Below are 5,730 nucleotides of genomic sequence, written 5' to 3' on the forward strand. Positions count from 1 at the left end.
ATATGTTTTTTAATAATTTTTTAAATTTTTTAATTTTAATTTTTTTTTTTTTTTTACATACTGCATGTCAAACAACTGCCCTAAAATGGTGATTTGATCACAAATTCAATAGAAAACTAATTTAAAAACATACTTGAAGAGAAAAATTAAAAAAAAAAAATGAAATCCCGATGATAACAAAAATAACCACAAAAAAAAATTACCTGCTTGTATGGAAAAAAACAGCATGATGAATGAACATTTCTGCATTGGAAGTGTGTTGCGCGTGGTTGTAAGTTTTGTTTTTATGAATTCCTTTTTTTTGCTTGAAATTCCTTTTTTTGGTGGCACAAGGTTGGCAGCTCTGCATTTACTCTGTGTTAAATTATATGAGTAAACACCCTTCCGGCTTTCAGCAGATGAAATGCTGTTTGATCAGCTTTCTGCAGATTAGAGATTAAATGCTTATTTTTCCGCTCTGGACTTATGCACTCTAGATTGTCTTATTGTTTTGAGTATAACATACACAGAGTGTGTGTTACAAAAGTCAACTGGCAGTCCACTGTTTTGTTCTATAAGTCGACTTAAGCGGATAAAGAGTTAAGTATGCAATGACCGCTGGATGACTGCTCTGCAAACCTAGCCTGGTAACAAGGCAGAATCTTTTCTTTATGTCATAATTTAATAAAATTCAATCAGAATTGTTGTTCGTTCCGTCGGAAATCAAATGAATATAATCTGCATATGTACTTTGTCTTTGTATGTCCTTAACCAATTTAGATGGGAGGGGAGGGGGGGGGGGGGGATATTTGACTACCGGTACCAATAATGTCATTGTCATACTCCTTAGCAATATCCAGTTGTAGAATAAAGAGTGTGTGCATAGAATGTATGAGCGTGATATATTTCACATAAAAATCATTCAAATATTGCTGTCCTGCTACCAAGATTAGGCTTTAAAAATGCTTTAAAAATACAGAATTGTTTATACCTCCAATCTTTGAACCTCATCTGACTGAGTTGCATTTTTCCCTTTTGAAGTTATGCTAAATCTATTCTCATTTGGAGAGAAATGTGTCATCCAACCTGAAGGTAGACTAGTCGAGGCAATCCACGATCCCTCAGCTCACAGATGGTGAGGTGGATCTGAGTGTCTGTTACACAGCCTCATTTCGATTCAGAAAAGTGTGCCAGTAATTGATTCTCTCCCGCCTCTTGAATTACAACAATTCCCATCTCTCTGTGCCGTGTCTGTTCCCTTAATGATACTTTAACTCCTCCCGTTGAGGACCCTGGGGATCTAAACGCCTCATGAGCTAGGACCCTGGGGATCTAAACTGCCGGGTGAGGACCCTGGGGATCTAGAGCATATCTGTCTGCGGCTCTGAATGCCCCCTTCCCTATACCTTTCCTATATGTCGTCCCACTTACTATGATGGCTCCTCTCTCACTCCCACTCATTACATCTTTATCATCGGATTCTCTTTCTTACCCTCTCTCTTTCTCTCTCTTTCTCTCCCTCTTTCTCTCTCTTTCTCTCTCTTTCTCTTTCTCTCTCTCACTTTCCCCCTCTCTCTCTAATTATCTTATAAATACTTTAACAGAGAATGAATGGCTTCTAGCTCAGAATAGATGAAACTGAATATGTTATCTATCTCTAAGTGAGGCAATGAAAGGCTATGAAATACCAGATGTCTGAATTCATCCTGTTTGATTGCCATTATGTTCATACAGTCACAGATTTCTCTGTTCTAAATGTTCCATCCAACATTTTCTCCATCGCCTGGATGTTTATGTGGCAATCTGATGGCATAGTTGCCTAGCAACGAGTGATGATGCTCAGGTGCTCAGGAGTTTTTCAAGTACGCATGGCCTAGGGGGAGGATATTTTGATTTATCCATCCAGCCTCCCAAGTTTTATTGCAGTATCTATTTTCACTTCTTCCGGCCGTCGTGGCATGCAGCATATTTGCGTTTACAATTTACAAAACATTAGGAGATGACATTACCGATACATCATCCATCACATTTTCTATTTATAGTTTTCTACCTCTTGAGGTGATGTAATTCTTTAAAGTTCAGGGCTAATTTAGTGTTGTCAACTTCTAGGAAGTAGACTGGGTTTAATTTCCACCTGAGGGGAAATGCAATTTGCTTTATAACACAATTACCTGTGTTATTTGATGAAGTATATAAGGATTGAAGCTATAACCAAATTATAAGGAAAACATAGAGTAAGTAGATCTTCTTTGCTTTCAATATAATTATTGGGTTGATAATTTCAACTCTTTATATTTTTAAACTAATGTTCAGGTAAAATGAATTTATTTGATGGACACACGTATCTATAAATATTATATTGTGTGTGCTCTTGGCATGTTTTTTTTTGTTTATTTGCAATTCATTTTTTTTCAATATTTCCAACTTGTGTAATTTAAATTCCAACAAGATCCAAGTATAGATCCAAGTATTGAACACACATGTACCTAGTCATGAAGGGGTTGTTCCAATGCTACAAGATTCAGTGTGGGAGTACAGTGGTACATGTATTGGTCATGGATGGCTCTTGACTCTTAAACGAGAGGTCTCTGGTTCAATGCTTGCTCAGTGCTCAGGGAAAAAATACTTTAAACATTGTGGGGGCTACTTTTCAAGCTTGCTTGCATGAAAATAACACTCTTTAATTTGTTTTGCATTGAACTCTATGCAAATTTTGGGGGCTCTTTTATGACTTTCGTGGGCTCTTTTGGGCATTTCGGGGGCTAATTTGCCCCGAGCCCCCGTGTATTTTTTTCACTGTCAGTGCTCATACCCTCAAACAAGATGTTTTACCCACATTTGTCCCTCTGCACTCAGGTCTATTACATGTAAATGAGTTCCTAGTAGCGCTGGGGTGATAATAATTACACGGCCCTGATGGAAGAACATTATTAATGAAACTGATGTGGCTACCCTGGGCATATAAGACGAAATTATTCTTATTGGTAATCTGAAATGATATATTATATACCCTTTCGAAGAAATGCATCAGCAGAGAAGAAATAGATGTTTTATTCAGACGTGACCTGAATTCTACCTGGCTTTCTACCTAGCCTCATGAATTTTACATGGTAGAATCCATCTACTCTATCATCTAGCATTCCACTAGCTCGGCAGTTGCTCTTTCCTAAGTGCCATCCATCTTGCCCTAGTGCCTGTAATTCTAAAAAAAAATCTCTTAGGAAAATATAATCTAAGTTCAAAGCTTTACCATGCCAGATGCAAGCAAAAGCATCTGCCAAAGAAGAGAAAAAGAGAGAAAAGGATAAGATATTGCATACACTTTTCATCGCAGATACTTTCAGATTTATCTCAATTTTTATTGAAGTTGCATTTTGTTTCTGTGTCAGCTGCGTGTTAAACCAACAGGGAGTCTGTAGCCATAAGATTGGAAGTGTGTTTGTAGAGGTATTGGGTGTATTGGCTGGCGTGTTTTGACATCTATATTGGTATCGGTTGGACAGCACGCACCGGCTGAATAATTGTTTGAGTTGTCACCTTGTATGCAGTAAAACTGTTTATGAACTTGGGGTAATGAAACGCAGCTAGTGCACATAAATTCTACATGAAATGCATGACACCATCCAAACAGATAGACCTGGGAGATTAAAGACACAGTGCTAAAAAATGCTGCACAAAATATGTAATATATATTTGGAAAATGGAGTGTTACTTGGGACAGTTGAATAAATCTCAATAATCTGTTTTTATTTGGTTGTGTAGTGATGTCCCCATTTTTGGGGTGTATATATGGGGAATGGGTAGAAACACCCTAGATATTGAGATGGCTTAGCAAACTGTAGTGTCACAAAATAAAAAGAAGTACCGGTATCAAGAACGCAAACTTCATAATAAATGTTCACAATCACAATTTCATCACTTACAGGTACAACCACATTGTTAGGATATGATGGAGCTGGTAAATGCATATTCTATCTCACTGACCAGCATTTTTGATGGTTGAAATTCCACATATAATGCATCAAATACATGCGGGTCGCTTGTTTTTTCCAAAGGTTCATAATTCCTAAACACAATGTTCCTATATTCCAGCAGTTTCATATTTCTAAAAAATGAAATAGGGTTCATAATTCTGAACATTTGATGCATTATTAGTTATTCTGAAAATGAAACAGTTTAATTCTGAAGGTTCTTAATTCCACAAATGAAATATGGTTCATAATTCTGAAAATGAAATAGGGTTCATGATTATTAAACCTGCATAAAAACAATGTATAATCAAACCTACTGTGTATCCTTTCTATACATTATGAGAGGCAATTTATTTGACAAAGAGAAATATGTCAGGGAAGGTAGATTACACAGCATATTACTTTACTGAAATGAAACCCAACAGCTGCTGATGATGGATGTCATTTTTGTTATGAAAGGGAATGTCCTTTATTGAATTTTATTAAATTGAAAATCTATAATTGTTACGTCAGCTAAAAGCCTTATGGAGATCGATGATATGTCAGAGTGATACAAATGTATGAGGATTTATGATCAACTGAAAGTTGGAGAGTACCAGCTCATGGTCACACTAGGCGTGTCTGCACTATCTCGAGATTGCCAAATATCCAGCTATTTGAATTATCCTGATAGCAAACTATCCAGCTAATTTGCGTCTTCATTAGACCGAAGTAGCAATTTAGCTGGATAGTTGGTCGGGATAATATCCCAAGATATCTCGGTCTAGTTTGCGGTTTTCCGTGTTTACTAGTTGTACTAGCGCGGCGCTGAGCGGTATAGATCGCATGTGCGAGGAAAACCGGAAATCGTTGTGTATGATGGGATCAGGATATTTGACCCGTACTTCGGTCTAATGAAGACGGTCGCAAACTATTCCGCTAGTTGGGAAATAGTGGGATATTTTGCAAACTAGAACAAGATATCTTGGGATATTATCCAGACCAACTATCCAGCTAATTTGCTACTTCGGTCTAATGAAGATGCAAATAGCTGGATATTTCGCGATCGGGATAGTTCAAATAGCTGGATATTTGGCAATCTCGAGATAGTGAAGACGGGCCTACTGCACATCCATAGTTGTTTAATTTAGAAAGGTTAGGGTAGATTAAACAAGATAATTGATTTAGATGGGATGGGGCAATTTTTTTGACATACCAGAAGTGAGAAAGTATGTCTCTAGCCATCAACCAATGTTTGTTCAAATTGAGTTTGGCATGAAAAGCATTGCCAACTATGATTAGAAGTACTTTAGCTTCATGGTGAATCAATATTATAGACCCAAAGTCTATGTTATGTAATATAAAAATGTGATGTTCATGTAATACTGCTTTAAAAAATGCATAACAAGCAAAGATTTTGAAGAGAAGCAAACTGGAATGGGAAAGATTCTGGCAGGGCACTACTATATATTGCATAACAATCTTCAACAGATGATTTTATCTGTGTAGTTGATAATCTCATACAAAACGTTACATGGACATCGTCATATCTTTTGCCCCAACCTTACAGAAGACTCAAATAGCAATGCAAACAACAAAACTTGACTGGGGAAATAGCAGACTTCATTTAATATATAATTGGTTGATGTTTAAAATAATCAGCAACTTAACCTGATTTATAGAAATGTACAAGATTTGTGAGGCATCAAATCCATTTAAAGTCAAATGCTCAAGGTGCACTAGTGCAGAAAACCCAGAAGAAAGCACTATATACACAAAAGTACAAAATGAGTAGGAGGGA

The sequence above is a fragment of the Strongylocentrotus purpuratus genome, unplaced genomic scaffold, assembly GCF_000002235.5.
Source record: "Strongylocentrotus purpuratus isolate Spur 01 unplaced genomic scaffold, Spur_5.0 spur5_scaffold_9, whole genome shotgun sequence".
Lineage (NCBI taxonomy): Eukaryota > Metazoa > Echinodermata > Echinoidea > Camarodonta > Strongylocentrotidae > Strongylocentrotus > Strongylocentrotus purpuratus.